The sequence below is a fragment of the Ambystoma mexicanum genome, chromosome 9, assembly GCF_040938575.1.
Source record: "Ambystoma mexicanum isolate Mex_15411 chromosome 9, UKY_AmexF1_1, whole genome shotgun sequence".
In the NCBI taxonomy this organism is placed as follows: domain Eukaryota; kingdom Metazoa; phylum Chordata; class Amphibia; order Caudata; family Ambystomatidae; genus Ambystoma; species Ambystoma mexicanum.
In genome coordinates this window covers 1,159,704,043-1,159,712,944 of record NC_090931.1, presented here as the reverse complement: position 1 = coordinate 1,159,712,944, position 8,902 = coordinate 1,159,704,043, and the positions used below count along the sequence as shown (strand labels likewise).

Genomic DNA, 8,902 nt, shown 5'->3' with positions numbered 1-8,902 from the left:
ACTGAGGGTATCTTAGTTAGTTTAATTTCCACTGCTTAGTAATATGCTTCAATTTGGTGGGTTGCCACATGTGATTTGAGGTTATAGTCGGGGCACCAGGCCTTGGGACTGTTAGGGAGTTGCCCCAGGCAATGCCTATGGCATGCCCAAGTGTGTGTTGTCCTGATCTGCGAAGAAGCCTGCTTGGGGAGAAGGCGATACCAGACGCAGTCGTGAGACCTGCGCTCCAGGGCTGTTTGGCTCAAGCAGCCGTGGGATACCACTGATAGTCACATGCAGCATGACCAGCTGCCCCGTGGTAGGGAACGGTGCATCAGGTTTTAAGGCCACCTCCACCATGGCACACTGGGCACCTGGCCCTCCTGATCCCCACCAGCTGGGGAAACGGGAAGGCTAGGATGCACCTGCAACAAGCCTCAGTGCGACAGTGCTGATCGGGTACTGACCTTAGGGGGACTAAAGGAATCGAGTCCCTGTGATGGACCCAGCTGTGCACCGGGGAGGGTCACTGGGGCGATTGATGTTCAAGCAAACCTCTGACAGGAGTAGCCCTGGGAGAAACCTGGGCCGCAAAGTGCGTTTGAAGTGTTGTTGATCAATGTGTCCTGCAATTCACAGTAATTCTCACAGCCAGCTGCTTTCTTCATCGATGCGTGGGCCGAGCGATCCACTAGCAAGAGTCAGAGGCAACTTTATTTCCCGGACATTGGACTGAACATGCTTGTGCAGAAGAGGCTAGGCAGAGATAGAGCTCACTGTTCTGCCTATGTGGTGAGATGGCGAGGTGCCCCGTCTAGTTTACCCACTTGGGAGTAGGCCAAGATCATTGAGATTACAAACAAATGGTTCCAGGAGCTGAACCCGGGAAACCCACCAGCTGTCTTCTGTGGCAGCACAACATGCCTTCACATAGCAATGTCCCTCATCCTTGCCCGGCAGTAACCTCCCGCTCCACTTTCTGTGGGAGATAAAGAGGAAGCAGGGTGGGGGTTGGGTGCGACTACTAGAGTCTTCAGACCCCAGTCCACCCTCATGGGGCTGAGTTACAGGCACCTGGACACAAGGGAAGGTTGTCTGCTGCACTGACGAGCCTGGCCAATGCTCACCCATGACAGTGGGTGGCTATAACCAGGACAACCACCTGTCAAGTCAGCCAGGTTGAGCCATGGCTCAGAGCTCGCCCGGCGTGCTGTGCTCCTGCCTGCATGGAGAGGCATCCTTCAAGAACACCCAGGTTTCACTCAGCTCATGACTGCCACCAGTCAGACTTCCCTTCTGACCAGGGTGCCCCCTGCCAACACCTGTCCTCTGGTGGGTCAGAGAGAGGAGTGCCCCGGACTGGCACCTCAGGCAGCCCAGGGCTCCCTCTGCAGTGCATTGTTGGGGATGTCCCAGTAGATTAACCCATTCCTGCAGGATCCCTGCTTGTCTGCTGGGCCACGGACCCCACTGGAGGAAGGAATCCCACTCCCTGGCATCTGGTCCCCGGCACACCCTGACTGCAGCCACTCTGCTGGCCAGACTGTAGTGCGAATGGCACCGTGTAGTGCGCAGCTGTTCCCTTTTCTGCTTCTTCATCGTTTATGATTGTTCCACAGGTTCAGCTACAGAACACTTTTTACGACTTTTATCTTATTTTATCTTATCTTACTTATCTTATCTTATCTTATCTTACTTTATCTTAGTTTGTCAGAACGTATAAAGTGCAGCATAAACCCAAAGGCACCATGAAGCTGAAGCTGCAGAGGTAAGCCCCCCCCGGGTGTCAAGAACTAAAAAATAATGGTTTTCAAAGCCCAACGGCAAGACAGATGATCCTCAATGATACCTAAAGAAAGTGGAAGAAGGTTCCAGGCCTTAGCTCTGCCACTTTCAAGGCTTGGGAGTGAAGTGACCTGCCGGGTATGTAAAGGCAGACCTTTGCTGGAGGGAATTCAGCTCCAATTTTATAAAAGGATTTATGGACCAGACACGCTGCTCAACAGGGAGCCAATGAAGTTGGAGCAGAAACAGTGTCAAATTGGCACCAAATGGGGGTGGAGTTCAGCTCTAGCTGCCATATTCTGCAATCGTTGAAGACACTGAAGCAGATGCTGCACGGCAGCTAAATAAAGGGCATTGCAGTAGTCAATGTTGCTGATAAGCAATGGGGACACCACCAGGGCATGGATTTTTGGGGGATGCATGGAAGCATTTTCCGAAAGGGTACACAGTTTAAAATGAGTCTTCTGGCAAACAAGAGAGACCTGATCGGCCAAAGATAGTGAGGCCACGATTTTAACACCCAGATCCTTCACCAAAGAAACAGGGAGGGGAAACGGGCCAAGGTTCTCGGACCAGAAGTCGGGGGTCCAGAACAGCGAGGGAAAGGTTGTGCCTGCCACCAGCACCTCCGTTTTCTCACTGTTCAATTTAAGGCAATTCAAGGCCATCCAGTCACCCACTGCCTTTAAGAAGCTCCTCACCTGACCAGCAGACTCAGAATGAGTTCAATCCAACTGCACAATAATTTGTGTGTCATCAGCATAGGAATAACACAAAAAACCATGTGCGTGGATTATACCAAGAAGTGGTTGAATGTATAAGTTGAACAGGGTAGGGGACAATGAAGAACCCTGGGGAAACCCACACAACAGGGAAATCAAATAAGGACAAAATGGAGGAAGGGACACAGATTAAGAACCAAGCAAGAACTTGACCGGTCCACCGTTCCTCCATTTGTCCTTATTTGATTCCCCTTATCCTTATTTGAAGGAGAGATCGCGGGCTGAGGTTTAGCCTGGACATTTAAGGATTGAACAACTGCAAATAGGGCTCTATGTTGATTAATAGCCTGTTCAATATTGGCACTAAAATATATTTGTTTAGCTGCCAGAATATCTTTTTGGTATTCTAAAGTGGCCAGGCAATATAAGACTTGGTTGGACGGTGAACAAGCTATCCTCCATTTTCTTTCTGCCTACCTACGATGGAGTTTAAGTGTTTTAAGATTTGCTGCGAACCATGGTTCAGAATGGTGGGGCTTCAAAGGAAAGTGCTTACAGGGGGCGAGAATATCAGCCACCGACTAGCATTTCAGAGACTGTCACAAGTGTGCAGGAAGATACATTATTGCAGTCCTTGAGAATCAAAGAAGTAAAATTCAAAGGAGAGACAGAATGCCAACATCGCTTTGAGGTAAACTCCCGGGAGCGAGAAGAAAACGAGACTGCCACGGTCAAAGAAAAAGGGATCACCATGTGATCTGACCAGATAATGGAAAATGTAGCACAAACAGACATGACCGCACAGGGAGCAAATATAAGATCCGGTTGGACAAGTAACCAACTGGGAAAGACCTAAATCAGACATTGAAGCCAAAAAATGACGGGCTAAATGACAATTAGATTGATTAGTCAGGAGATTAAAATTACAGACAACTACTAGGTTCAAATATTTTTGGCGTAACATGGCGACAAGACTAAGAAATTCATCACAAAACTTGAGATCATAACCCAGAGGGTGCTATATCAGAAGCACGTAAAAAGTATTATTTTAATGCATGAATGAATCGAATAGGGAGAACCTTGAAGTTAGAGTTGAAAATAACGGCAACCCCACCGTCAGAGTGCGGAGGGCTGCTGTCACGGTGCAGCAGCGCATAGCTAGGTGGGAGAATTTGACTAATAACAGGATCAGAATGAGGACCCAACCAAGTTTCAGAGATAAAAACAAAGTCCGGATGATGATCTTCCACCAAATGTTTACAATTCTGGGCATGCGCTTCCAAAGAGCGCGCTTTCACCAAGAAGCTATTCATAGTAAATTTGAAATTACAGATCAAAGTATCTGCATGTACAGACATTCTATCAAAATTTGGCGGTAAAATGGTAGCTGCAGGGGTCAGAATGAGAAGCTCAGCCTGCAATATATTAAGTGCAGATGGGGGAGACCCACCTAATGGCAGTATCAATGGCCCGGCCTGGTCACGGACGGGCACAGACAGGCTTGCCTTAAGTGCACCTTTGGCGCACTGACGGCACGCCCGCTGCACCCATTCACTGCGTGGGCATATTCTCTGGCACATTTATGCCAGAGGGAGGGAAGGCAACAGGCGTTTGGACGCTGAATAGTGGCCAAAGAAGGAGGAGTCGCGCGGCTGGAAGCAGAGCGTCAACAAGTGGAATACATGCAAAGAACTTCTTTAAACACTATAATGTGCATTAAGTACAGCGCATATGAAGAATCACACAGAAAATTAATTTAAAGTAATCAAATGATTTAAAAGCAATTAAAATGAAAATTAGCAAAAATACACTGTCACGAAAACGAGTGGCTTTAAACTGGAGGTTCCACAACCTCTCCTCACCTTCACCTCTCTCTTTACTTCTCAAGATAGTAAAGTTTGATCATCTTCTTGGCGCTTCACCAGGGCTTTTGCTGACCTCAGCAGGGCTGATCGGAGGACCTCACTAAGCCATCCAATTGGTAGGTGCGACGGGCGGTGTGTACAAAGGGCAGGGACTAATCAACACAAGCTTATGACCCGCACTTAATGGATCTTCCTTGTTCATGGTAAATATTTGCATTCCCCAATCACTATCACGAACAGGGTTCAGCATAATATCTGCTGGTTGACACATGATGATCTGTTTCGCGTAGTGGATGTGTAGCCCCAGAAATCTAATGGCATAACAGACCTATTATTGTTTGATCTCATGCAGCTGAACAACTATTGTCCCTCTAAGAATTTGAATGCTGACCGCTGGGGGTCAGGTAACCAGTTAGAATAGATGAGTATTGTTTCATATCAGAATTAAACAAACAAATTGCTCCACCAACTAAGATAGGCCAAACACCACCACAATAGAATCGAGAAAGAGCTATCCATCTGCCAATACTTTTCATGTTCAGGCCAGGTGAGATTTCCTGTGTTGAGTCAAAGTAAGGCAACAGAGCCTATCCTGGTGATGCCCTTCTGTCAGTTCCTTTAAGTTCCAGCTTTGCAAATAGACTCTTCCCAGAACACAAAGACTTTGGTTTCCCAGAAGCTGCTCAGCGGGTAATTGGAACAACGCAGCCGATCGCTGGTCGGCATCGTTCTTGGTCCAACCTATCACAGTATCTGATTGTCTTTGAACCGCCAACTTTCATTATTGATTAATTAAAATATGGTTGGTAAATGCTTTAACTTTGGTTCATCTTGTGCTAGTCCAAGAATTTCACCTCTTCTGGCAAAATACAAATGCCCACGGCCATCCTTCTAAATCATTCCCCCAGTTCTGGAAACCAACTTAATAGAACCAGAGTCCTATTCTATTATACCTAGCTGATGTATTCAGGTGACCGGCCTGCTTTGAACACTCTCTTTATTTTCAAAGTAAATGCTTTGGACCCCCAGGACACTCACATCATGGCATCAAGGGGGTGCAGATAGGAAGGGGCTGGGAAACTCAGTAGCTCACTTCACGACATACTGCCAGCTCGATCCCAAAATCCACTATGAGCATTTTCACTGTAGCAACTTTAACATATGCTATTGAAGTTGGAATGAAGATGCTGGCACCAGACTTCCCCTCCAATGGATCCTCTGCAAAGGATTTTAAGTGCCCTCATTCCAATTACTGAACCTCGAAAGAGTCCTGTATTGTTATTTTTCATCACTACCTCTCTGAGTCAGGAGTGGGTGATTTCTGTGCCTGCTGCCTTACTTGGATGTGGTAGCTGTTTCTCAGGCTCCCGCTCCATAATCGAACCCTGATTCCCTGTTACCCATGATCACGATGGTAGGCACAGAAAGTACCATCAAACATTAATAACTCAGACATTCAAATGTATTGTCACCGTCATAGGGATGTGCAATTGGCCCCAGGTCATCTAAAGTCACCAAAGCAGCCGGGCTAGCCTGGATTGGTCTTGGTCTGATGGATGCATGCATCCCAGGAGGTCAGCACACCTCAGCATGTACTAGCTCTAGATATACAACAGTCATCCGAGTGACAGATGGAGTGATCAAAGGAACCAAAACTGATTTGATGAGCCATTCAGAGTTTCACTGTCCCAGCCATGTGAACTGACACGCGCGTGGCTTAATCTTTGAGACAAGCATATGCTACTGCTAGGAGCAGTGAGTTAGAAGCACCTGCTGGAAGGATAGCAACACGGGGAGCCACATGCCCACCTTGGGCTGACCTTAAAATCCTCTGGGACATCTGTGGGACCTGTGCATGCCCCAATTTGTGCAGGTTTGGTCGACAGGATGGTCACAAAGGCGATGGCGGCCCAGCATGCTCTGCCACCTGGAGGGGTGGGAGGGAGAGTCTGGCCCCAGGCATGATGTCAGCTAGAGGAAGGAACCAGCCACACACACCTCCACCACCGGTTTGGTGAAGAGTGGAGAAGCACACAGCAGAACTGTGGTCATCCCAGAATGCTGGGGAAAAACATGCTTGTTGGTATGGGCGAGGGCATGGCTCATATGGGCCTGCGACCATCGACACGGCAGCCTTGGCCTGTAGCAGCAGATCCCACTTTCACTCTGATATGACTGCTGAGGTGCTGGGAGAACAAAGTAGAGTGCAGGCAGGACCGTTACACACTGTCAACAATAAGCCAGAGGAAGGCAACAAAATGCTTACTTGTGATCTGTGTACCCTGGGTGACAGAAGAGAAGGTCTGGCCAAATGTGTCAGGCCTCCTCATAGACAAAACAAGAGTACATTCTAGATTGGAGCCCATCCAGACCTCAAAAGTTCTTTCACAGTTCAACAAAAAGTTCACAGAGGTCTCCCTCAGTTGGGCTTGGACCTCTTAAAGCAACATTTTAAAACAAAAGTTCACGTAGGTCTCCCTCGGTCGGTATCGATCCTTTCAATCACAGTACTTGCAGGGGTTCCCTTACCCAAGCCTAATTCACACTCTTTAGGGGTTCCCGTCCCCTAACGTATCACACTTCTGGACCTTTTTCATGATGTTGAAGACTGTCGAGTGTGCAAGGCTTTTACTATAGACCTCTCAGGACCACTTTGACTTTCCTTTTAGCTCACACTCTTGTGTCATTTGCCCCAGTGTCTTTTGGTCTGGGAAGTTCAGTAGCATAAGCACACAAGATCAACATTCACCATTTCACTTCCCTTTTTGCTGGGGTTAATCTTGACCTTTACACATCTTACAGTTCATTCACTTTGTCATTTTATAACAAATCATTCACCTTTCACAGAGACTTTCGAGTGGGCTACTTCCTTTTGTCGGACCACTCCGCTACTCCGTATCACTGGTTTCACAGTTACCAGTAATTTAAAAGTTTACCATAGGTCTGCCTTCCTTCGTGTCTCATCCACACACGTGCAGCCTTCAATTATGATATATAATATTGCAACTTCGATCTTTCCTTAGCACACACTGGCCTTTCATTTGTCTTTATGGTTTTAATTGACGAGTCAAGGTTAATACCACAGTCTTGGCCTCACCTCCTCAACTCTGTCGTTCTCCCGGGATGGTCACTGACACCCTTGTAACACAATGCAGTCTTCTTCTCTGGGATTTGGCCTTCTCTGCATACCTTTCACAGATCTTTGGAGGCAACAACCTACTGCAGGGATCTCCTGGGTTTCTTTACCCTTTGCTCACATCCCTCTGTTGGTCACTCTGATCCAGTAGGTTCGCCTTCGCCAAGGAAGTTCTGCTCATTCACATATTCCACCTTGCTCAGAGTGTGTCTCTATGTCCCTCTTTTATCCATGTGGGGAGACCTAATGGGTATCAGATGTGTGTAATTAAAGTCAAGTGCTGGCCTTTGCTTGATCCAATTAGCAGGACATGTCCAGTGAGATATGTAAGGTGTAGCCTCTTTACTCGGACCAGTGTTTGTGTAGAAAAGGGGGGGAGTGCGGACCTTGCAGGATCCAATAAAATAGGATGTGTCATGGGTATGGGAAAGGGGAGAATACTGTGTCTCACAATCAGTTACCTCACCCCAAATCCCAGAAGACCCCTCACCCAGGTGATCCTCCCTCACTGGTCCACCCCCAGGGTCTGGATCCAAAGTCTATGGTCGTGCCCTAACCACCTAAAAGAGAGATCCCCCGGGGACTAGTAGGTGAGACACCCTTTGGTTTCTCACACCACCCTGAGACAAACACTTGCTCTTAAATTGGAGACGTCATGAGTGAGCATGCATAATGACTCTGTGGCCACTGGTGATGAACATCATAAGGACCTCCTTGCAATTGGAACCCTCCTGCACGCATCTGCTTCATGAGTGGACATAGCCAATGAAGACCAGACTTTTGAACTGCATGTTCTCAGTGCACCATCCCAGGATCCACCAAACGATGGCAGTCCCAGCTGCACCATGCCACCTCTTCTACCTGAGCCCTGGTGTCCAAAAGCCTTTGGAGGGGGTATGAATTTTTCTTTTTATAATTTTTTGTCTCAAATATGTGGAGCCCCCACCCCTTTCTAGGGTGCACCTTGTTTTCTTTTTTTCCCCGTCCAAGATGGACTTTTTTCTATTTTGTATGTCTCCATCCAGCCTGCACTCTATATAATTTGTTCCCCCACTCAAGATGGACTCTTTTTAATTTCTTTTGTCCTTTGGCCACAAGTGAAAGGGTGACAAGGAGAGATACAACCTTGCCCTTTCCAGCACAGGCCTGCACAACCTCCATGGAAGGAATCACGGGTCCCTTCTCTGCTGATAACCAATCCGGAGAGAGACGCTTGCCACCATGGTACCGGCCTTGACTCCAGAGACAAGAAAAGCCAAGCAGGTCATCACAGCTGGTGAGTCGAGAGGAGTGCCGATAAGAAACCCAACTCTGTTGAAAAAAAGTAGCTAATTGAAGAAAGTACAAAGAACTGTTAATACAAGAGGGGAGAACCAGCTACAGAGGAGTCGGGCACCACGGGGGTGTTCACTCGG

At 47.7% G+C, this 8,902-nt stretch overlaps 1 pseudogene; it reads right to left on the bottom strand.

Moving 5' to 3' along the window:
- Positions 1-529: 529 nt before the first annotated feature.
- LOC138489999 (5.8S ribosomal RNA) lies at positions 530-682 on the bottom strand (annotated as a pseudogene).
- Between the last annotated feature and the right edge of the window lie 8,220 nt (positions 683-8,902).